Genomic DNA, 26,827 nt, shown 5'->3' with positions numbered 1-26,827 from the left:
TCATCTGTCAGCTTTTATCCTATAAATCAACCACCACAAATACTTAACGACGTCTGAAGGTTGTGTTTTTATCGTTGTTCAAAATTTTATCTCCATATGTCACCTTAACCTTGTCTTACAAAAACTTATCTCATTTTACTATTTCCAATACAATTTATACATTGAGTGTTTTAAACCCACCCATACTATCAATCATTTCAGCAGCTGTTCATATTTATTTTGTTCTTTATGGTCAACTTTCCTCCTTTCTAGAATGTTTTCTATCTTCATATTTTACAGCATTGCATTTCCTGTCACTATTTTCTGGTATCATGAAAAAATGAGCAAGACTTCTGATTTCTGGGTTATGTATTTCTAATACTATCCTTTTTTAACAGTAATTTGCTCATCTTCTATAGATTTCTGCCAAGTTTCTAAGTTTTTAAGACATTAATGTTAGAGAAGAAACCTTTCACTATGTTTACCGTCTCTCTTCCTCTGGTTCACTACCCTTATACATTAAATGGGTCCCCTTTTCTCATTGGTAAGAAGAATAAATCTTAGCCTTGCACTGTGAATGAAACTCATTGCTAGCATTTCTACCGGAACCAACTCCTATGAAGCTTTCTTTTACCAGTACATCTTTATGGCAGCGGCGGGCCATCCGAAATGGCCACTGCCATCACAATGACTGCAGTGCAGACGCATGGGCCGTGGCAGCAGGACCAGTGAGGGAGCAGCAGCGGCAGCACCGGAACCCCTGTGCCCTCTGTCCCTGAGGCAGCCACCTGCGCCATCCCAACTCTCGTGTGACCAGGGGGACCCACTGCAGAACCGGAGCCTCTGCCTCTTTGGACCCTGGCCCCACGACACCGCTCTTGCCTGCCACTGCTGTGGGGAGGGTGCAGGGAGGAGGTGGACAGTCCCCGGAGCTCACCCCTGGGAGCCTGCCTCCCTGAGAGCTGCCATGTTGGGGCTGGGCCGATCCGCTCACCGGCGGGACAGCAGCTTGTTCTGGCACAGAGGAACAGGCAGAGAGGGGAACAGCGAGGACCTGGAGCCCCTGCCCCAGGCAGCAAGGAGGCACGGCTGGGGCTGCAGGCTCTATGAAGCCGGTAGGAGCTGGGGACAAGCGAGAGCTCTGCCCCTTCCAAGTTGGCAGGGCGGGAGTTCCTCAGTGCAGCTACAGCCGCCGTGCTGACTCCAGACCCGGGCATATCCATGGACTTGGGGACCAGGAAGTCTCCCACCCCTAACCCTGTAGAGGCTCAAAAGTGCCTGTTCCTGCCGCCTGGCTTCCTCGGCTGTTGAGGCCCGCTCCAATCTCAGAGCAAAGCAAACTCAGGGGGAACGCAGGCACTGTTGCAGCCTTATTGGGTGTGCACATGCTGGGGGAGCCACACTGATATGCCAGCTCCTTGCCACCTCAGCCCCCTCCAGACTTTGGTCGACAACAAGCACAGGAAGGAGGCCAAGGGGGTATTGAGGACAGCACGTTGCTGGCCTGCAGGCACCCCTTGGCATGAACAGCCTGGGCGCCATGAACAGGAGCAGGAGGCAGATAGGCTCCTGGGCAGAAGGGGGTTGGTCCCCAGTGAAGCCCCACCTTCAAACCAGGGAAGGCCTGAAGCCTGGGGTCCAGGCCACCAGTCCTAGGGACCAGCAGGGGAACTTTGTGATGCTTTTCCCTGAGTCTGCCCGTGGCTGCCCATGGTCCAATCAGCATGCACTTCCTCCCCTCTGAGGCCCACACAAACCCCAGACTCGTCCAGGCTCAAGCAGAGGATGGAGGGTCAACAGGGAGACAATGGGGAGACAATGGACTGAACAGCTGCAAAGAGAAACTAACCTTTCTGCTGAGAGCTAGACTCTTGTCGAATGGCCTGCCTAGTAGAGAGGAGCTACCCTCTCTGCTGAGAGCCAAACACTTGTTGGGACACCCTGGCTAGGGAGAGGAGCTGCCCACTGTGGGTCTCCTCTGAGCTGTTCTATTGATCAATAAAGTTCCTCTTCATCTTGCTCACCCTCCACGTGTCTGCTGTACTTCATTCTTCCTGCGTACAGGACAAGAACTTGGGACCTGCCTAAATAAGCTGTAACACAAACAGGGCTAAAACATGCCCCTTGCTCACCACATTGTGAGCAAGGAGAGAAGTGCTGCGGCCCTTCAGGGGCTCAGACCTAGGAGCTCCCTGAGCCAGGGCTGTGACTTCCCCTTTGGGGCTCTGTGGTTCCTGGAGTCTCCAAGCTCCCAGGCATCACCACATTCCCCAGTGCCAGCCATGGAAGCTGCTTGTGGTGCGCCTGGTCCTGCTGTAGCCTTGCAATGAGCCAGCATCCATGGTGGCACCTAGAGCTACCCGCCTCACTGCAGCAGCCAGCATGTCTGACTGTGCGCGATGGCCGGACCCCATGCTCACTCGCTCACATCCCTTTGTGGCTCTGCTCCAGCCTCTTCAGAGGCATGGGATCCAGCTCAGTAGTGTGAGCCAAGCACAGCCTGCCAAAACAAGCAGGCCTAGTGGGCCCAAGCAAAATTTGGGCGAAGGTGCCACCAGCCATAGAGGTTTCTGACCGGAAAAGTAATATCCCCAAGGATCCCATAACAATTTCACTTTGAAACACAATGTCTTTTTCAAAAGCTTGAAATACCGAGTTTCTCTGGTGTGTGTGCAACAGCTCAGCTTAAGCATTTCCTTAAAACCTCTAGTAAATTCCAAAGAAACTAGTAACTTGGATGTTTCTGTGCACATCTAATGAATCACAAGTTTGGCTTTGAGGTTTCAACTGTAATTTATATGATCTGGGATACCAGGGATGTTGGTGGTTGTCTTGTCTTTTATGTCTCACTACAAACATAACTAAAAAGATGAATTAGGGATCCTTAGATTAGGAATTTAAAAGCATGTTTTGTAAATGTGAAGTTGTCCAGAAGGTTGAGAAGAACCAAAAGAATGATGGATGCTACAAGTGTTCCAAGTGTTAAAATAAAATGAATATTATTAATTTTCTTATAAGTAGAGGTGTTTAGATGTTGAAAATCTGTATTTACATTGTAATAACTGCTCACATTTTAAATAGTAATTGTCTTCCAATTGCTTTGTTCTTAAAAATTTGGCAACCTGGGCAAAATTGCGTTGTCTATTTGTAACACTCATGATGCATTTTGCATAAGTTCCCCACCACTCCCCACAACATACAACTTTTGGCTTGTCTTAATAAACACAAATATGAAATAGGTTGAGTAATTTGTAATGATTATAGAATTGTACTTTCAACATACATATGTAAATAAGTAGTGATCAACCCTATTTCATACATTTGGAAATATTTAAATCCAGAGATCACATTTTGATTATTTTTAGGACTATTCCTATCATCTTTTCCTGTGTCTCAGTTGAAATACCTTTTGGTATCTTTAATAAAACTATTTCCTACATTTTCTTTCTGATCTTCTTTCATCTTTTTATCACAACCATAAGCATATTTTCAATCTGTGTCTCATATTGAGCTGCAGAGTTTGGTTGAAAGAACCTGGAGTAGGAATCTGAAGTTCCAGGTCCTAGTCTGACTCCACATTTTCAACAATATTTATAAAGCAACAACAATAGTGTAATCCTACACTTTAGTAAGTTCTTTATATACATGTTTTTCAATCTTCATAGCAATCATATAGAAAAGTATCATTCTTCCCATTTTTGAGGTGACAAATCTAAAGTACAGAGAGATTAGATAATTCGTTCAATGTCACAGAGCTAGCAACTTTAAAACAGGGACTCAAACACAAGTGTGCATAATTCCAAAGAATATCACCTAAATTGCCTCATTTGTTATGTGACCTTGTGATTTCCTTTTTCTTGTTTGGAAAACTGGCAACCACCAAAAGAGCTTCCTGCCTACTTCCTGCAGTTGGTAAGATTCAGTGTTTGACATATGCTAGAAGTTAGAATACCCATTCTGTTATCCCTTAAATGCCTTACATATGCACATTTTGAAAATCTTTATTCTGATGATAATCTTGTCCAGAGGGCATCTTTTATTTTTGGCCACTTATAAATCCTAAATCCAGGACCTGAGTCTAAAATAAACTTTATTCCTTATATTCAGCCTTTTGGTTCATATTAAATGAAGACCGTGTTTTTCTCCTTTCCAAGTTTCATATGTTGCATCTCTAGTGGCTATATGGTAAAGTATCAAAATGTATTTCTACTTTAAGTTGTACTGGCTCCAATTTTGTGAAATTTTATGTTGAATTCTTCGAAGGCTCATTTCCTTTCTTACTTCTTAGGTATGAAGCTTTAGCCTTGGCTCTGGCTAGACGGCCCTCCCTCTCTGTCCTGGGCCTAGGTCCCATCTACAGAAGGCTTATTGTTCTCATTTTCCTTTGCTCTTCCCTCCATTCAGTTCTATGATGCTTTTCCTCCTCTTGGCTTTTCATCCTGGGACTCAGACAAAGCTCCCTCTCATGAAGTGCTCTCTATCTTCATGAGCCATCTTCTTCCTGCTGCTCTCTTGGTACAACCTCTTATTTACCCTCAGCTATTGTATCTGTTTTCCTTTGTTTTCCCACTGCAACCAGAATTCTATATTCTTTATTTTTCTCCCGCACTTCAAAAAGCCTCCTCTTTCTGCGTTCTCTCCCCTCCCGGCCTCAGCCCCAGGAGCCTCCCTGCATTCAGGTGGGCTGATCAGACTTGCTCCAGTGCTTTCTAGCAGACCCTTTCATTCCAGGGCCTAGGAGGGCACAGCTGCTTCTGAAACCCTTTTATTATAACAAGCTATGGGGAAATTTGTCCTTTTTCACCATAGAGGTTACAAACAGTATCACTCTGAATGAGGGCCTCTACTATGTCCTTACTCTCCAAACCCAAATCACTTCTCCACAGCACAGCAAGTAAAATGCTAATAGCCTCACTCACATCTATAGGAGATTTTTGGCTCTTCTATTTTCTTACCAGAAAAGTTACTTGTGATTAGTTATTCTGTGTTTGCCTTAATTCCTCTCCCTTCACTAGTGCTTCTTTTTCCTTCTTTCTTAAGACCTTTCCCTACTTGATGTTTTCTCTCCCTGGTCCCCAACAAACCCCGTACCTTAGTTCATGAAAATTTCTCTACAATCTCAGACTTGTACTCCTACTGCAGAATTTCCCTCTGCATTCCTGGGTTACAGATGATAATAGCTGTATGTAAGTTGGATTTAATCAATCTTGGGGGCTTTTGAAATCTAAAAGAGGAACGAGTTGGCAAAATTGTCTCTACAATCCAGAATAAGAACTGAACAATTATCTTGCCATGCTTTTGGGGCTGGTGTATACTCATGGGGTCTCCTGTCTGCCAAGCAGTGGAGCTGCACTGTCTACAACCTCTTCTTTTCATCTGGCATCTACCCACATCTCTCAGGACTTGACTAGTACAAAAAATAAGGAAGATTTGAACCAAGAATTGTGACTGATCAAATAAGAGGTTCTAGTGTAGTTCTAGTGCAGGACAAGGGCAGGGGAGGAGAAGTGGAGGACAGATAGCAGCACAGAAGTTGAAAGACAGAGTTTTGTTTTTTTCAGTTAAAAGGGCTCTTTTTTGTTCCTGAGAAACAACATTTCTGATGAGCTCCTTTTAGAGTAAAAATTCATAGGTTTTATATTTCACCCCAAAATGTTTCTTGACAGTATGGTGGCTTGCAAAGATGCAAATGTGACCCCAAAATACAACATTATTCTGTAATAATATAGACTAATATTTTAAAGAGACTATGTATTAGAAAACAGAAATTCAACAAGAAGAGTATTCTTATTTATAATTTAATAATACTTTCTTTTGTTTTTGTTGTTGCTGTTGTTACTGTTTTTGATGGAGTCTTGCTCTGTCACCCAGGCTGGAGTGCAGTAGTGTAATCTCGGCTCACTGCAACCCCTGCTCCCCGGGTTCAAGCGATTCTCCTGCCTCAGCCTCCCGAGTACCTGGGATTACAGGCACCCACCACCATGCCCAGATAATTTTTGTTATTTTTAGTGGAGATGAGGTTTCGTCACGTTAGCCAGGCTGGTCTCGAACTCCTGATCTCGGGTGATCCACCCACTTTGGCCTCTCAAAGTGTTGAGATTGTAGGCATGAGCCACTGCACCATGCCCGGCCTAATAATACTTTCTTTGAACATGGCAACAACTATTAAAACTTACAGAAAATACCAGCACAGGAATTTGAAAATACTAAAATTGTTAAAATTAAAACATTAAAATGTAAACTATTTTTTCTAACTTGTACTATAATTTTGATAATTATTTTTGCTTGTATTTCTGTGATACCTTTTTAAAATAAAAAGTATTAAATCTTTAAGATAGAATTCTGGCAGATTATCATTTTGGAACAGTTTTGAGCACAAGACTGCTTCTCAATACATGTCAAGTTATAGTTAATAAAAGCTTACAAATAATCATAATTTAATATGCAATGTGTCATTGGAGTTATCTGAAAGCAGTTAACTGGCTTAACAAATGGATGTTTAGGTATAGACAGTCTCATTCTGAAACTCCTATTGACAGAAATGTTCTGAAAATATATTAGATACTTTATTTGATATATCAAACATTTCAGTTTTTAAGCTTTCCTTTAGTAAAGTAACTGAAACATTTTGCTTGTATTTCATGGCTGGAAGTAGGGATTAACTGATGGCAGTAACCACTTTTGCAGGAATCATGTCATTCAAACAGCTGGTATCAAAGAATTTCTATAAGCATGGGCACCTCATGTCTCCCTAACATCCCCTCTCTCTCCCTGCAAACCCCTTCTTTTTATAAGAAATTTATGTGGTTGAGGGAAGTCCTTACAGACCCAACTTCAGGTATGAAGAAATGTAACCAAGACAGCCAACCAGTGCCTTCGATCCTTGGCCACAGATACTGGTATAAGATAGTCATGTGGCCTAATCCTCTCCCATCAGAGAGAATATTGAGATTTTTTGAACAGTGTATGTTGAGTGGACATAATTCCTAAAATCACTGCAAGCACTTTGCTACTGTGAGGCAAGAGCTCCTGAGAATAAAGCACAGAAAAGACAGTAAAACCTAGAGATCCTCAGAGAAACAGGCCAAAGCCACTTTGAGCCTTGCCCTACCGCTAGATTTCCATTTATTTGAACCGCAATGCCCCTTTTTAAAAACATTGGCTTGAGTTTGGTTTGTCTTATTTACAGCTTAAATGTTTCTTTGAGACATTGCTGATGTCCTTAGAATTCATCTAGGGAGACCATAAGGACTACATGGTGCCCACTCTCAGGAAGTATGCATTATTATTATTATTATTATTATTATTATTATTTGAGACAGCCTTGCTCTGTTGCCCAGGCTGGAGTGCAGTGGTGTGATCTTAGGTTCCTGTAACCTCCACCTCCGGGGTTCAAGCAACTCTCCTGCCTCAGCCTCCCGAGTAACTGGAATTACAGGTGTGTGCCGTCACACCTGGCTAATTTTTGTTTTTCAGTAGAGACAGGGTTTCACCATGTTGGACAGGCTGGTCTCAAACTCTTGGCCTCAAGTGATCCACCCACCTTGGCCTCCCAAAGTGCTGGGATTACAGGTGTGAGCCACCACACTGAGACACATTATTCTTAAAGTGTTAGGATTTGCAAAATGGTAGTTTATAGCATTGAGGCAGGATAGAATTCAGAGCTAAATTATTTAATACTGAAGAAGACACAAAGATGTTTAATGGAAAAAAGAGAACAAATAGAGCTGTCTCACTATGAACGGACATGGTATCTTGGACAGAGTATCTCTGGGCCTTAAGAGATGGGTGGAATCTGGATGCAAGGTAGACCACATTGAATGGAACAGGATGAATGCACAAGGCCAGGGATGGCCATGGGGTACCTATGGGTCAGTGCAGCTATGGCTAAAGCACAGAGATTTGTGCTTGGATAGAGTGGGAAATAAAGTCAGCTGGGCTAGATTGCAGAAGGTCTTGAAGGATAGCCAAGGAGACACAAATTTTATTACAGAGCATGAGGAGCCACTACATACATATTTTAAACATAGAACATTTACTATATCTAATTTTAAAAGATTTACACACCCACTGAAGAAAAATCAGAGTAAAATAAATACAAAAGGAAAATAAAATTACTTCCAATATCACCACTTAAATATGATTGCTGTTTTCATATGAACACAATTCATCAGCTTTTTTAATGAGTACTTGTATTTAACAAAATTGATATCATATTTTCTACAGTTTTATATTCTGTTTTCTTATTTAGCACATCAACACATTGTTAATCACTATGAGTATTTCACTATATGACTACTAGATCAATTATTTTGTAATTTCTATTGTTAGATTAGATAAGTAGAACTGTAATTTTTAGAAGGAAAATATTATACATTTTAAACAACATTTAATAAAGTTTATCTTCAGAAGCCTGAATTCTAAATAAAGGGTGTTCAAAAAATCTTGCATCCAGCTAAATATTTATCTCTATAATCTCAGTTTGAAACATTATAGATCAAAACAAGGCTGAGAATTGAGCAATAAAAAGACATTAAGAAATTTTGAATAAGAGTACATGGCATTAACAGGTTATTAGTTATGACAGACAGAAATAAGTTAAAGATTGACTAAAGCTTGGAGTCTGATTAAAAAAGAAAAAAATTATCATAGAAAGGGGGGTCTAAAAATAGAGCTTTTGAAGAATAGAAACAGTTTTCTTTTAATCATGCTGAAGTGAAATCACCTGAAAATGATAAAGTAGAACTAATACAATAAGCAATGAAGAAATGTAGCTTGAAAATTAGCTGGTGATTAAGACTGAAAATAATATGAGTAGTTACTATTTTATAGTTCCTAGTATGTGACAATGAATATTTAAGTATTTGGTATAACTTAAGAGGAAAAAAGGCTGTAGTACACCCCACCACACGGAACAAAGGCCAAGAAATGGGACCCCTCTGAGTCTGATGGCAAGAGAAAATGGACAGTCGCTTTAGGACTTCTAGATGGATTGGTACTAATCATTTTGTATGTATGTGTCATTTAAGTTTTAAAAACTCAGCAGTTTGTCCAAAGGTAAAGCAATGTGATATTATAGAAGTTGGAGGAAACAATACCAGGCATGAAAGCAACAGACATCACTACAGAAGACAATCATTTCAGGACAATCATTTCAGTACCAATAACAGCTAAACTTTATTGAGTGCTTACTCAATGCCAGGCAGCATACCAATTGATTTACATCCTCACAACAGATTTCTAAAGTGAATACTCATAATCGGTTTCCTATGGCTGCCGTAACAAATTGCCATAGACTGGGTTTATTTTCTCACAGTTCTGGAGACCAGTAGTCAGAAATCAGGATTCCAGCAGGGCTGGAGGCTCTACGGCAGAACCCTCCTTGGCTTTTCCAGCTTCTGGCAACTGTTGGGATTCCACGGTTTCCTGGGTTTGTGGCCACGTGACTCCTACCTCTGCCTCTTGTCCTCACATCAACTCCCCCTTTCCTGTCTGCATCTTCTTCTCTTCTGCTTCTTATAAAGATATTTGTCATTGAATTTAGTATCCACCTAGAGAATCTGGGAGGATTTTATCTCAAGATCCTCAATTTAATTACATTACAAAGACCCTGTAGCCAAATAAGATCACATTCATAGGTTCCAGAAATTAGGACAAGTGAATACTCTTGGAGGTTATCTCTGTATAATGTACTATAGTACTATAGTCATCTACATTATACAGAAAATAAATGGAAGCCTGGAGAAGCTTAGCAACTTACCTATGGCCACGCAACTATAAAGTGAGGGTAGAGCCATAGTCAAGGGTAGGATGTCTAACTCTACTGTCCATGGTCTAACATACTACATTGTGGTATGATACACAGAGCACAGAAAGTGCAATATTGAAGAATAATAATCGGAATCACAGATCTAAAAGAAAGTGATTTAATAATGTGGAGAAAATGTCCCTTGACCAGAGCTAGCTAAGAGTTTCACCAGTTTTTAAGTGAGGGGATATTATTTGTCAACATAAGGATCACATTGCATGCATTTATTGTTTTTTGTATATGTTAGTTGTTTGGTAAACTGCATAAATTTAATTTCACAATGTGGGATTCTAATCTTTTCTTGATGGTTATAAAAAAGATTTTTCACTTGTTATATAATTATATCTTCATTTTTTCTTTTCAGTTGATATCTAATAATTGTGCATATTTATGGGATACAGAGTGGTACTTCAATATGTGTATGCAATGTGCAAAGATCAGAGTAATTAGCATATCAATCACTTCAAACGTATCATTTCTTTGTGTTGTAAACATTCAAAATCCTCTCTTCTAGCCTTTTGAAAATATACATTAAATCATCACTGATCATATTCATTCATCCTACAATGCTGCAGAATACTGGAACTCATTCCTCCTATCTAACTATAATTTTGTATCTGTTAATCAACTTTTCCTGATCCTCCCCTTTTTCTCTCCTTCACATCCACTAATACCCACAATTATACTATGTGTTTCCATGAGCTCAATTTGTTTTTAGTCCCTACGTGTGAGTGAGAATATATAGTGCTTATCTGTCTGTGTCTGACATATTTTGCTTAACATAATGTCCTCCAGATGTATTCATGTTGCCGTGAATGACAAGATTTCATTCTTTTATGGTTGAATAATATTCCATTGTGTATATGTATCATATTTTATTTATTCGTTCATCTGTTGATGGACTTTTGGGTTGATTTCATATCTTAGCTATTATGAATAGTGCTGCAATAAACACAGGGATGCAGGTATACCTTTAATATACTGACTTCCTTTCCTTTGGAAAAATACCCAGTGGTGGAATTGCTGGATTATATGGTAGTTCTATTTTTAGTTTGAGAAACCCATACACTATTTTCCGTAAATGCTCTACTAATCTACATTCTCACCAACAGTGTGTAAATGTTCTCTTTTCTCTGCATCCTTGCCAGCATTTGTTATTTTTTGTTATTTTTATAATAGCCATCCTAACTGGGTGAGATAATATCTCACTGTGGTTTTGATTTGCATTCTCTGATGATTAGTGATGCTGAGCATTTTTCCATATATTTATTGGCCATTTGTATGGCTTCTTTTGAGAAATGTCTATTCAGATGCTTTGTCCACATTTTAATCATTTGGTTATTTGGTTTTCTGCTGTTGAGTTGTTTGAGTTCCTTGTATATTCTAGATATTAGTACCTTGATGGATAGTTTGCAAATATTTTTCCCATTAAACAGGTTGTCTCTTCACTCTGTTGATTGTTTCCTTTGCTGTGCAGAAGATTTTTGGTTTAATATAGTCTCTTTTGTCTATTTTTGTTACATATGTTTTGGAAGTCTTAGCTGTAGAATCTTTATCCAGACTAATATCTTGGAGTGTTTTTCAGTATTTTTTTCCAGTAGTTTTATCATTTCAGGACTTACATTTATGTCATTAATCGATTTTGAGTCGATTTTTGCAGCTGATGAAAGATAGGGATCTAGTTTCATTGTTGTGCATACTGATATCCAAACTTCCCAGCCCCATTTGATTGTCTTTACATTCATCACTCCATTAAAAGATCAGTCTCTGAAATACATGGGACTCATCATGTATTTTACAACTCATGTATAATTTTAGTCAAGAACCTAGTCCACAGAATAGGAAAATCTGCAAAGGAATACTTTTTAAAGAATGGTGCCTTGACAATATGAATCCATGTCTAAATAAATCAAGTGTGATATCTGTACATTTGCTGGAGTTTTGCTGGTGCCTTATTACATTATGCAGTATTACATCACAAGGGGTGTGTGTGTGTGTGTGTGTGTGTGTGTGTGTGTGTGTGTTCTGTCCTCCAATTAGGTAGTAAGTTGAAAGCCAACTTCGATATCCAGTATGTATCATAGTGCCTTGCCTATAAAATGGGGCAAATAAACATTTTCTGGGAGACTGATTTCTTGGCCTATTAGACATGTGCTTAATATGGGGCACAGGGATTGTAAATGAAATAAGAGGTAGGATCTCTGCCTACCCACAGTTTGTAGTGTAATTGACCTCTCCTTCTTTTTTTTTTGTCCTTTTCAAAATCCATATTCTTTCAAGTGCAATGTTCCAGGAGCTGAACCGCCCACAGACAAACTGCAATAAACTTTTCCATGTCCTAATTTAATTTTTAAAGAAATTTTGTAGTGTGTCTTATAATTAAATTTCATACCATTACTAGAAAAGATGGTGTCATGAATCCCATTCAATTTTACAGTTATAATGATCTAATTTATAATTGATTAATCTTGTAAGATTAACCTGTATTAATATCTTTTCACTTTGTAGGTAAAATTCACCTAACATTTCCTAAATCATGAGTTTTCTCTTATCTTCTTGGTCAAACTATTAGGTAGTAGACTTTGGCTTTTTATGTTTCAGTACCAGTTCAGTAATTCCTATTTACAGAAAGTCAAGCAACTTCCTTTTACACAAGATGGCAGTCATATTATTTAGTTAGTATTACAGTTGCTTTTGCTTTATGAGTTTTACTGTCCTTCATTTTACAATAGTAAAGACAATTTATGTCATATGGCTTTCCTTAAGAAATGCTAACATTGGTCGTGATTACATGACCCAAACATCATTACTGCAAAATTCCAGTAAATATGACATTGAAATATTAATGATAATTAGTATAACATTTATAGGACATTGTCGCATGCAGAATTCTATGCCAACTTGTTAGTTTATATTTGGGGAAATTCCATTCTTCCTTGCAAATGGTGTCCAAGATTCACTTATAGAAATCTATACTGACTTTTTCTCATGGTAATACAGGCTATTCATTTTCAGAATCAACATGCCAGGGAGATCTTTTTTGACCACACCATCTAATGTATCTCCTATCCCTAACCACCATCTTTTTAAATATTATTTCATTATTTAAAATTATCTCAGTCACATCTCTGCTTACTTACACTGCCTGATTTCATCTCCACTATTACTGCTATTCTCAAAGTATAAAACAGTGCCAGGCACATAGTAGATTCTCAATAAACACTTATTGGATAAATTAATGGATGATTGAATCTAAGCTTTCATGTGTAATGAAAGACTTGTGTTGAATTCAGTTAATAGTTGAAAGAATCTGCTCCTTGTCAAATATGGAAAAGATATATAAGGGTCAGGGAGGGCTTTAAGGAAATCTCAAATTACACTATAGGCTTGATTTTTATTTCTGGAAGAATTTTTTCTATTATGTCAAATCTTTCACTAGAAATATTTAGATCCCTTTAATATTTCAAAAGGTAGTAATGTCAATTTTAATATTCAAAGAAAATAATTTTCCAATAAGAATACATAGAAGTGACACAGTTAGTTGTAAGAGGCATCACATTATGACTTCAAATTCCTAGTAAGAATTTTGATGCTTATGGATAGTCAAAATCAATTTAGAAATAAATGTATCATCTAACCTGACACAAACTGCTGGAATCAAATAAAGGCCCTTCTCATTCATTTACAGCTCCTTTGCCAATCTATTTTTTGTTATCTGACAGTTGGAAATGAACAATAGCTCTACCTATATTGTTGTTATTGCTGTAACTACTAAAAAGATTTAGCCTGTGTTTACCCATGTGCTTTATTCACCCTATAAGTGCAGGAACCATGCCCATCTTCCTTACAGTTTTATTCTCTGCAGCTGCCACAATCTCTAATACATAAAAGTTTCTCTTTCTATTGCATAAAGGAATGGTCAAGAAACAATTACCCATTATCTGCTTTGTACACGGCCCATGTTTTACTCAAGGAAAGCAAGGTATATACAAAACAGAGCTCAGTGTCTAGGGTAGATCCAGCAGTAAAAGCAATCACTGAGTAGTACATATAGAAAGTATAGCCATAGAGATACTCCCAGTGTGACAGAACAGATGAGGAGCATTTAAACTAGCCTGGTCAAGAGGTAGGTGGGAGACAAATGTCTATGTCCACTATTTAAAAATACATGCTAGTAGACTTTAGATGTCACTTACACTTACCGAAAATGCAGCTAAGATGTAGCTACACTAACTGGCAGAAAAAAAAAAATGCAGCTTTTTTATCCTTTAAAATCCCATGAATACATCTTTCTTACCCATTAAAATCCCCTGAGTAAGACAGTATATTTATTTATCTGTAATATAAGTAATGTTTTGTGGAAGGATGACGGACACAGAATGTCTATTATTTTTCATCTTCCCTTTTCATTTATTGTTTTAATAAATATTTTTCAGCTTATATTGTAGGTAAGCATGTGAAGAACTGAGCCAGGTGCTGCTCGGGGCACTGGTGATAACTTCATCCCTGATCTCCTGAAGCTTATATTCTAGTTGAGGGAGGCTGAACAAATATATGTAATTTCAGTTAGTGATAAGAACTATGAAGACTAGGAAATAGAAAAAGTATAGGTAAGAGGTTGAGAGGAGCTACTTTAGCTAGAACAATCAGGAAAGAAGCCTCCAAAGGGGGGAGTCTGGATCTACAGCCTGAGTGGTGGAATGATTCGGCAGGTAAAAACCTGGGTAACAGGAAGTGCAAAGTTCTTGAGTCAGGAACAAGAGTGCTATGATTAAGTGATAGAAATAGAATGGGTATGGCTGTAACAGAGAGAGACAAGGACAAGGGTGGGCAGGTAGGAGGTGGGAGAGAGAATAGTGAAAAAGTGGGCAAAAACTAGATCTATTTTTTAATCCCAAATTCAGCAATGTATTACAACCATCTTATATGACAGCATCCTGATCCCGAGCATCTGGTCTAGTATTTAATAAATATTTGATGAATGATGTCTCGATAAATAAATAAATGAATAGATGAGTGAGTGAGCAGGTGAATGGGTGAATAAATGAAAGACATATACTGAGTAGCCATGCACTTGCATCATTCCACAGCTGAAACTTAAGTTATCTGACCATATGCCCAGCCAGCTTCCTTAGGGTACACACTTACTACCTATCCAAAAATTGTTTCTGTCACTAAGGAGGACAGAAGCCAGGTGAAACATGGCAAGGCACTTAGAAAAACAAGCATCTCTTTACCTTGCCCCTACCAAAGTGCCCACTGTGTTTGCTTTTCAACACCACGGTTTTATGTCACAAAAGGAAGGAATGTGAACGTTATGTAAAAATATAAATTTGCAATAATTTAATCCCTTCTATTTGTATAATTATTTATAATTTACTAAGTATTTTACATGTATGTCTTTAGATGACACAGATAACCCCTATATATCGTAATTTTTATGCTATCTTACAGGTGGAGAAACATTTCCTTCCAGAGATCCCATGCAAAGAAGCTTAACTACATCCCAGTTGTCTGGAATTCACTTTTGGTATACTTTCTAGTACAAGGCATTCCCCGGGACAAGTGCCACTTTGCTTAGGGAGGTACTTATGAGCACCTTCCATCAGAGGGAATAATTGCTTCACTACAAGAGCTACTCTTTCTACAAGTGTCCAGGTTAATCAAACTAGTGGCAATAAAACTCAACATTCCTACCTTGGAATAGTTTTTCTTGCTTTTAACCTCCCTCCTTCAGAGAAGAGATGATTATTGGCTAATATACTTTGTATGCAACCATTTCAGCAGGTTACTTTTCTTAAATGCAATGAATACAGTGAAAGGAAAAGAAAATTGTGGCTGCTGGGAACACACTGAGACTATTGTCTTAATTTGTATGTATGTTTATAAAAAGTATTGAACTGTACTATGAAAAAACCTACACATGATGGTGAGTTAAGATATTGGAAAAGCTTCAGAGACCAAAAAAGAAAAGCTAAAGATATTTAATTTGGTCATATAAACATGACTGTGTCATTCATACCAGGCACTTACCCATAGGCCTTATAGAAGCAAGCATGAGTATTGTTGAAAGCATTCATAGGCCTCCAGTAAACTTTATTTGGTTTTAACTCTAAACCCTAAGTATGTTTTTTTCATAGTTGATTCTTCTTCTAATTACATTCATTAACCAGAATTTATGGATTTATTTTGGCTAATATTTACTGAGCTCTTGTCATATGACAGGCACTGTGTAACCACTTTACTTGATATCTAATTTAATCTTCACCACAATCTTTGAAGTAGAAATCATTGATATTTTTATTTTGTAGATAAGGGAATCAAGGCACAAAAGGATAATCAACTCACCTAGGTTACACTACATGAAACAGGGATAGCGAGGACCAGAACTCAAGCAATCGCCATATCACAACTTTAAATCTTTCATGATCACTCTAACTTCAGCCCTAAATGTCCAGAGATAAGAACAGTTAGCAAGTGAACTTACAGATAATACTTACAAAATGATTAGTTTTAGGATCATGGTCCTTCCATACAGGTTAGTTGTGCAGGATTGCAGGATTCAATTTCATCCATCATGTGCAAAACAATGTCATTTTTCTATAATCCAGTTTAAATCTTTTTTGAGCCACCTGTCTTCCTAGCAGGATCTCAATCTCAGTCAATATAGGTGTTCCCTTTTTTCTGAAGTTTTGGCTAAATTCCAGAGGTTGTCAAGGCAATGTGGGTGGGAGGCTAGGAGGGAATGTTCTTCACAAATGACCATATTTCCATCTGTTCCTCAGCAGCCCACAGGGCTTCTGTTGAATCATCCTTTGTTTATGACCCCCAAGATGGCTTCAGATCTTATTCTCTCAGCTGCTCACTTCTACCTGAAAGCATAGGTACTGTCTGCTCCCCTACAACCTGATGAGCCATGGTAAATAACACAGTACTATCCCAGTCCATTTTTCACATCCCTGTCAGTTTGCTGATCCTTACCACTCTGGATATAGGGAAATTGATGAGGTGAGTCCCCCCCATGAGAGAACTCTAAGAAGTGCCACATGTCCCTCCAAGTCACTTGTAGGGTAGAGTCTTACTGTACAACCAAGGCTCCACCTAGGAATTGAGGCACCTAACTCTTCTGCAATTAGACTCCTCCAGATGCATTCAGGGATTATTTTGCCTTAATCCAGGAAATCAGTCAGGATCTGGGTGAAGCAAAGGCATTCTCCCTTTCTCAGGAACCCACAGATATCAGTGTTTCTCCTCTTGCTTGTTTCTCCTTTTTCTTCCCCTAAGGCACCTTGTCTAATCTTAGTGAATGCATTGTATTTATATAATGTATTCTCCAAAGTCTGTTGTATGGTCTGGGGCCACGAGTCCTATCTGTTTCTGCCTGTGGTCTTGTCTTTTTAAACTCAAAAGCCAGGTAAAATTTACAGTGTTAAGTTATTTTGGTTGCATTATTTTTTCCTTGAGATGATGAATGCCTAGCTATTGTTTTGGCAAAGGCCAAAAGGCAAAAGAAAATATTGGAGAAAAAATATTCAAAATATTATACTACCACCTAGAGAGAAGCAGTTGGCCACCCCTCAAAGCGGATCGTTAATGAGTACATCTGAAAGGATATATTAATATTTTACAATACTTGTTCTTTGAAGAGACAGTAAAATTTGTATTATTCTAGATAGAGGTATAAATGAATAAGGGAAATGGTAATATCAATCTCTAAAGCAATTTATTAAAATGTGACCTCATAATGGAACCATTCATATTCCTTTGGGTATATACCCAGTAACAGGATTTCTAGGTTGAATGGTATTCCTGTCTTCAAGTCCTTGAAGAATTGCCAAACTGTCTTCTACAATGGTGGAAGTGTCTAAATGTTCCTTTTCTTTTGAGACAGAGTTTTGCTCTTGTTGCCCAGGCTAGAGTGCAATGGTGCGATCTCGGCTCATTGCAACCTCCGCCTCCTGGGTTCAAGCAATTCTCCTGCCTCAGCCTCCTCAGGAGCTGGGATTACAGGCATGTGCCACCACGCCCAGCTAATTCTGTATCTTTAGTAGAGATGGGGTTTCTCCATGTTTGTCAAACTGGTCTTGAACTCCCGACCTCAGGTGATCCACCCACTTCAGCCTCGCAAAGTGCTGGGATTACAGGCGTAAGCCCCTGCACCCAGCCATAAATGTTCCTTTTTATCCACAGCCTCCCCAGCGTCTGTTATGAGTTGACTTTTTAATAGTCATTCCAATTGGTGTGAGATGGTATCTCATTGTGGTTTTCATTTGCATTTCTCTAATGATCAATGATGTTAAACTCTTTTACATATGACTGTTGGCCACATGTATGTCTTCTTTCAATAAAGACACATGCACACATGTGTTCATTGCAGCACTGTTCACAATAGAAACAGACATGAAGTCAACCTAAATGCCCATCAATGATAAATTAAATAAAATGTGGTACACATACCCCATGGAATACTATGCAGTCATAAAAAAAGAATAAGATCATATCTTTTGCAGGGACATGAACGGAGCTGGAGGCCATTATTCTTAGCAAAGTAATGCAGCAACAGAAAACCGAATACTGCATGTTCTCACTTATGAGTGGGAGCTAAATAATGAGAACACATAGGCACATAGAGGGGAACAACACACACTGGAGCCTATCAGAGAGTAGAGGGTGGGAGAAGGAAAAGAATCAAGAAAAATAACTAATGGGAACTGGGCTTAATATCTGAGTGATTAAATAATCTGTACAACAACCCCACATGACACAAGTTTACCTATGTAACAAACCTGTACATGTACCCCCGAACTTAAAATAAAAGTTATCAAAAAAGGTGACCTAATGATGTCTTATTTTCAAAATGCCCACTCTCTGTTCTACGTTCAACCCACAAGGTATTTTAGAGACTAGACTATTGTCCTCTTATGTAGAGCTAATAATTCACTAAAGTTACCCTGAATCTATTTACTTGGCTTGAGTTCTTTTTAAAATTTAATTTTGTAAAAAATTTCTGTGCACACATAATAGGCATATATATTTATGGGATAACTGACATATTTTGATACAGGCATACAATGCATAATAATCACATCAGGGTAAATGGAGTATCCATTACCTCAAGCATTTATCCTTTCTCTGTGTTACAAACGTTCCAATTATACTCTTTATTTTAAAATGTAAATGTATATTAATTTACTGTTGACTGTAGTCACCCTGTTGTGTTATCACAATAGACCTTATTCATCCTATTTAACTATATTTTTGTACCTGTTAATCACCCCTACTTCCCACCACCAACCACTACCCTTCCCAGCCTCTCATCACCTTCTTTCTACTCTCTATATGCATAAGTTCAATTATTTTAAAATTTTACTCCCACAAATGACTGAGAACATGCAATATTTGTCTTTCTGTGCCAGGCTTATTTCACTTAACATAATGTCCTCCAGTTCCAACCATGTTGTTGCAAATGACAGGATCTCATTCTTTTCATGGCTGAATAGTACTCCATTGTGTATATGTGCCACATTTTCTTTATCCACTCATCTGTTGATGAACACATAGGATGCTTCCAAATCTTGGCTAGTGCGAATAGTGCTGCAATAAACATGGGAGTGCAGATATCTCTTCCACATACTGATTTATTTCCTTTGGATAAATATCCAGTAGTGGAATTGCTAGAACATATAATAGTTCTATCTTTAGATTTTTGAAGAAACTCCATATAGTTCTCCATAGCGGTTGTACTAATTTACATTCCACCAACAGCATATGAGGGTTCCCTTTTCTCCACGTCAGCACCATTATTCATTATTGCTTATCATTTTGATAAAAGCCATTTTTACTGGGATAAGATGATATCTCATTGTAGTTTTGATTTTCATTTCTCTGATAATCAGTAATGTTGAGCTCTTTTCCATATGCCTGTTTTCCATTTGAATGTTTTCTTTTGAGATGTGTTTATTATGATCTTTTGCCCATTATTTAATAGGATTATTTGATTTTTTTTCCTGTAGAGTTGTTTGAGCTCCTTGTATATTCCAGGTAAGGATCCCTTGTCAGGATGGAGGAATATTTGCCAAGCAAATGGAAAGCAAAAAAAAAAAAAGAAAAAAGAAAAAGAAAAAAAAGCAAGAATTGCAATCCTAATCTCTGATAAAACAAACTTTAAACCAGCAAAGATCAAAAGAGACAAAGAAGGGCATTACATAATGGTAAAGGGATCAATTCAACAAGAAGAGCTAACTATCCTAAATATATATGCGCCCAACACAGGAGCACCCAGATTCATAAAGCAAGTTCTTAGAGACCTACAAAGAGACTGCGACTTCCACACAATAATAGTGGGAGACTTTAACACCCCACTGTCAATATTAGACAGATCAACGAGACAGAAAATTAACAAGGCTATTCAGGACGTGAACTCAGCTCTGGACCAAGTGGACCTAACAGACATCTACAGAACTCTCCAACCCAAATCAACAGAATATACATTCTTCTCAGCACCACATCACACTTATTCTAAAATTGACCACGTAATTGGAAGTAAAACACTCCTCAGAAAATGCAAAAAAAAAAAAAAAAAAAAAAAAAAAAAAAAGAACATGGAAATCATAACAGTCTCTCAGACCACAGTGGAAACAAATTATAACTCAGGATTAAGAAACTCACTCAAAACTGCACAACTACATGGAAACTGAACAACCTACTCCTGAATGACTACTGGGCAAATAATGAAACGAAGGAAGAAATAAAGACGTTCTTTGAAACCAATGAGAACGAAGACAACATACCAGAATCTCTGGGACACATTTAAAGCAGTGTGTAGAGGGACATTTATAGCACTAAATGCCCACAAGAGAAAGCAGAAAAGATCTAAAATTGACACCGTAACATCACAATTAAAAGAACTGAGAAGCAACAGCAAACAAATTCAAAAGCTAACAGAAGACAAGAAATAACTAAGATCAGAGCAGAACTAGAAGAGACAGAGACATGAAAACCCCTTCAAAAATCAATGAATTCAGGAGCTGTTTTTTTGAAAAGATCAACAAAATAGACCTCTAGCCAGACTAATAAAGAAGAAAGGAGAGAAGAATCAAATAGATGCAACAAAAAATAGTTCTTATTATTTTGAGATAAAGGGGATATCACTACCTATCCCTCAGAAATACAAACTACCATCAGAGAATACTATAAACACCTTTACGCATATAAACTAGAAAATCTAGAATAAATTGATAAATTCCCGTACATATACACCCTCCCAAGACTAACCCAGAAAGTAGTCAAATCCCTGAATAGAACAATAACAAGTTCTGAAATTGAGGCAGCAATTAACAGCTTACTAACCAAAAAAATCCAGGTCCAGATGTATTCACAGTCAAATTCTACCAGAGGCACAAAGAGGAGCTGGTACCATTCCTTCTGAAACTATTCCAATCAATAGAAAAAGAAGGAATCTTCCCTAACTCATTTTATGAGGCTAGTACCATCCTAATACCAAGCCCTGGCAGAGACACAACAAAAAAGAAAATTTCAGGCCAATATCCCTGATGAACATCGATGCAAAAATCCTTAATAAAATACTGGCAAACCGAATCCCAGTAGCACATCAAAAAGCTTATTCACCATGATCAAGTCGGCTTCATCCCTGGGATGCAAGGCTGGTTCAACATATGCAAACCAATAAATGTAATCCATCACATAAACAAAACCAATGACAAAAACCACATTATTATCTCAACAGAGGCAGAAAAGGTCTTCGACAAAATCCAACACCCCATCATGCTAAAAACTCTCAATAAACTAGGTATCGATGGAACGTATCTCAAAATAATAAGAGCTATTTATGATAAACCCACAGCCAATATCATACAGAATTGGCAAAAAGTGGAAGCATTCCCTTTGGAAACTGGCACAAGACAAGGATGCCCTCTCTCACCACTCCTATTCAACATAGTGTTGGAAGTTCTGTCCAGGGCAATCAGGCAAGAGGAAGAAATAAAGGGTATTCAAATAGGAAGAGAGGAAGTCAAATTGTCTCTGTTTGCAATGACATGATTGTATCTTTAGAAAACCCCATTGTCTCAGTCCAAAATCTCCTTAAGCTGATAACCAACTTCAGCAAAGTCTCAGGATACAAAATCAATGTGCAAAAATCACAAGCATTCCTATACACTAATAACAAACAGAGAGCCAAATCATGAGTGAACTCCCATTCACAATTGCTACTAAGAGAATAAAATATCTAGGAATACAACTTACAAGGAATGTGAAGGATCTCTTCAAGAAGAACTACAACCACTGTTCAAGGAAATAAAAGAGGACACAAACAAATGGAAAAACAGTCCATGTTCATGGATACAAAGAACGAATATTGTGAAAATGGCCATACTGCCCAAAGTAATTTATAGATTCAATGCTATCCCCATCAAGCTACCATTGACTTTCTTCACAGAATTGGAAAAAACTACTTTAAACTTCATGTGGAACCAAAAAAGAGCCCACATAGCCAAGACAATCCTAAGCAAAAAGAATAAAGCTGGAGGCATCACACTACCTGGCTTCAAACTATACTACGCAGCTACAGTAACTAAAACAGCATGGTACTGGTACCAAAACAGAGATAAAGACCAATGGAACAGAACAGAGGCCTCAGAAATAACATCACACACCTACAACCATCTGATCTTTGACAAACCTGACAAAAACAAGCAATGGGGAAAATATTCCCTATTTAATAAATAGTGTTAGGAAAACTGGCTAGCCATATGCAGAAAACTGAAACTGGATCCCTTCCTTACACCTTATACAAAAACTCAACTCAAGATGGATTAAAGACTTAAACGTAAAACCTAAAACCATAAAAATCCTAGACGAAAAACCTAGGCAGTACCATTCAGAACATAGGCATGAGAGAAGACTTCATGTCTAAAACAACAAAAGCAACAGCAACAAAAGCCAAAATTGACAAAATGGAATCTAATTACACTAAAGAGCTTCTGCACAGCAAAAGAAACTATTATCAGAGTGAACAAACAACCTATAGAATGGGAGAAAATCTTTGCAATCTATCCATTTGACAAAGGGTTAATATCCAGACTCTACAAAGAACCTAAACAAATTTACAAGAGAAAAACAAGCAACCCCATCAAAAAGTGGGCAAAGAATATGAACAGACACTTCTCAAAAGAAGACATTTATGCAGCCAACAGACACATGAAAAAATCCTCATCATCACTTGTCATTAGAGAAATGCAAATCAAAACCACAATGATATACCATCTCATGCCAGTTAGAATGGCGATCATTAAAAAGTCAGGAAACAACAGATGCTGGAGAGGATGTGGAGAAATAGAAACACTTTTACACTGTTGGTGGGAGTGTAAATTAGTTCAACCATTGTGGAAGACAGTGTGGGAATTCCTCAAGGATCTAGAGCTAGAAATACCATTTGATCCAGCAATCCCATTAGATCCAGCAATCCCATTACTTGGTATAATACCCAAAGGATTATAAATCATTCTACTATAAAGACACATGCACACTGCACACATATGTTTATTGAGGCACTATTCACAATAGCAAAGACTTGAAACCAACCCAAATGTCCATCAATGATGGACTGGATTAAGAAAATATGGCACATGTACACCATGGAATACTACGCAGTCATAAAAAAGGATGAGTTCATGTCATTTGCAGGGACATGGATGAGGCTGGAAACCATCATTCTCAGCAAACTATCACAAGAACAGAAAACCAAACACCGCACTATCTCACTCATAAATGGGAGTTGAACAATGAGAACACATAGACACAGGGAGGGGAACATCACACACCAGGGCTTATCAGGGAGTAGGGGGCTAGGGGAGGAATAGCATTAGGAGAAATACCTAATGTAGGTGATGGGTTGATGGGTGCAGCAAACCACCATGGCATGTGTATTCCTGTGTAACAAAACTGCACGTTCTGCACATGTACCCCAGAACTTAAAGTATAATAATAATAATAATAATAATAATAATAATAAAAGAATCCCTTGTCAGATGGATAGATTGTAAATATTTTCTCCCGGTCGGGTGCAGTGGCTCACACCTGTAATCCCAGCACTTTGGGAGGCCAAGGTGGGTGGATCATGAGGTCAGGAGATGGAGACCATCTTGGCTAACACGGTGAAACTCCGTCTCTACTAAGAATACAAAAAATTAGCCAGGCGTGGTGGCGGGCACCTGTAGTCCCAGCTACTCAGGGGGCTGAGGCAGGAGAATGGCGTGAACTCAGGAGGCGGAGCTTGCAGTGAGCCAAGATCGCGTCACTGCACTCCAGCCTGGGCGATAGAGCGAGACTGCTTCATTAAAAAAAAAAAAAAAAAAAAAAAATTTCTCCCATTCTGTGGGTTGTCTCTTCACTTAGTTGATTGCTTCCTTCGCAGTGCAAAAGCTTTTTCACTTGATGTGATCCCATTTGTGAATTCTGGCTTTGATAACCTATGCTTGTGGGGTATTACTCAAGAAACCTTTGCCCAGACCAGTATCCTGGAGAGATTCCTCAATGTTTTCTAAAATTTAAATATTGTGGAGGTCTTAGATTTAGTCTTAAAGTCTTTATTTCATTTTGATGTTATTTTGTTGACACTCCATTGCATATTATTTGTTTCTTTTACCTTGCTACTGTTGGGATACTTTCTTTATCCTTGACCTTTGGGAGTTTGATTATTAACTGTCTTGAGGTACAGTCTTATTTAGGTTAAATCTGTTTGATGTTCTATAAACCTTGTACTTGAATATCGATATCTTTCTCTAGGTTTGGGAAGTTCTCTGTTGTTATCCTTTTGAATAAACTTTCTACCCCGATCTCTCTCTCCACTTCCTCTTTATGGCCAATAACTCTTAGATTTGTCCTTTTGAGGCTATTTTCTACATCTTGTAGGCAGCCTTCATTCTTTTTTATTCCTTTTTCTTTTTGTCACTTCTGACTGTGCATTTTCATATAGCCTGTCTTCAAGCTCACTAATTCTTTCTTTTTCTTGGCCAATTCTGCTGTTAAGCAATTTTGATGCGTTATTCAGTACGTCAGTTGCATTTTTCGACTCCAGAATTTCTGCCTGATTCTTTTTAATTAGTTCAATTTCTTTGTTAAATTTCTCTGGTAAGATTCTGAATTCTTTGTCTGTTATCTTAAATTTCATTGAATTTCCTCAACACAACTATTTTGAATTCTCTGTCTGAAAGCTCACATATTCGTGTCTCTCCAGGGTTGGTCAATGGTGCCTTATTTAGTTCATTTGGTGAGGTCATGTTTTCCTGGATAGTCTTGATATTTGTGGATGTTTGTCAATGTCTGGGCATTGAAGGGTTAGGTATTTATTTTTGTCTTTGCAATCTGGGCTTGTTTATACCCATCCTTTTTGGGAAGGCTTTCTAGGTATTAGAAGGGACTCAGGTGTTGTGATCTAAGTTTTTGGTCTCTGCAGCCATATCTGCATTAGGGGGCATCCCAAACCCAGTAACACTGTGGCTCTTGAAGACTTGTTGAAGTACTGTCTTGGTTGTCTTCACTAAGATCTGGGAAGATTACTTGGAGTACCAGGCAGAGACTCTTGTTCTCTTCCCTTACTTTCTCCCAGCAAATATCAGTTCCCTCTGTGTGCTGAGCTGTCTGGAGCTGGGGGATGGATCACCAAGCACCCCTGTGGCCATTGCCACTGAAACTGCACTGGTCAGATCAGAAGTCAGCAAAATACTGGGTCTCATCCAAGGCCCATAGCAACTACTGACTGGCTACTGTGCTCACATTTGCTTAAAGCCCTAGGGCTCTACAATCAGCAGGCAGTGAAGCCAGCCAGGCTTGTGTTCTTCCTTTCAGGGTGACAAGCTCCTCCTGGTTCCAGTACAAGTTGAGCAGCTGTACAGCAGCCAGGGTCTGGAGTCAGAAACTTTAGAAATCTACCTGATGCTCTATTCTACTGAGGATGAGTTGGCACTGAAGCCACAGGAAAAAGTCGGTTGCAATCTTCCCTTCCCTTTTCACAAGCAGAGCTGTCTCTCTCTCTGGCCACCACTGCCCCAAGCCCATGGTGAGTACTGCCTGGAAACTATCAATGTTCATTCAAAGTCCAAGGGTTCTTCAATCAGCTTGTGGTGAATACTGCCAGACATAGGACTCGCTATTCCGGGCAGTGGTTCTCCTCTGGCCCAGGAAAGGTCCAGAAATGCCATCCAAGAGCCAAGGCCTAGAATCCGGGACCCAAAGAGCCTGCCATGTACTCTACCCCACAGTAGCCAAGCTAGTACCTAAGTTGATTTTTGGGTCTTAGGAAGGTGCTTTTTTGTGTGGGTAGTTGTTCTGATTGGTAGTCCTGTGGGGAAGACAATTGGTGTAGGCTTCTAGTCAGCCATCTTACACTGCCTCCTCCTGTTTATGTCATTTAATTCAGCTGGTTTAAAAACAGAGCGAATGGCTCTTTCTGCAGCTGCTTCCAGGTGGGCTAAAAATGATCTAATTTTTTTTTTTTTTTTTTTTGAGACGGAGTCTTGCTCTGCCACCCAGGCTGGAGTGCAGTGGCCGGATCTCAGCTCACTGCAAGCTCCGCCTCCCGGGTTTACGCCATTCTCCTGTCTCAGCCTCCCGAGTAGCTGGGACTACAGGCGCCCGCCTCGTCGCCCGGCTAGTTTTTTTTTGTATTTTTAAGTAGAGACAGGGTTTCACCGTATTAGCCAGGATGGTCTCGATCTCCTGACCTCGTGATCCGCCCGTCTCGGCCTCCCAAAGTGCTGGGATTACAGGCTTGAGCCACCGCGCCCGGCCAAAATGATCTAATTTTTTTTAATTGACAAGTAATAATTGTAGATAGTCCTAAGATATTTTGTGATGTTTTGAACTATATGATGTATAATAATCAGATTAAGGTAATTAACACATTTCAGCTCTTATTTTACCCATGATAAATTCTTCATTTACAAGGATGAATATTCCACTCATTCTCTTATCAGAGAGTTAGCCTACAACATAAGATTATTTTTGTTTTTGTAAGAAATA

The sequence above is a fragment of the Trachypithecus francoisi genome, unplaced genomic scaffold (genome assembly GCF_009764315.1).
Source record: "Trachypithecus francoisi isolate TF-2019V2 unplaced genomic scaffold, Tfra_2.0 Lachesis_group5, whole genome shotgun sequence".
NCBI classification, from domain to species: domain Eukaryota; kingdom Metazoa; phylum Chordata; class Mammalia; order Primates; family Cercopithecidae; genus Trachypithecus; species Trachypithecus francoisi.
This window is presented reverse-complemented; position numbering follows the sequence as displayed.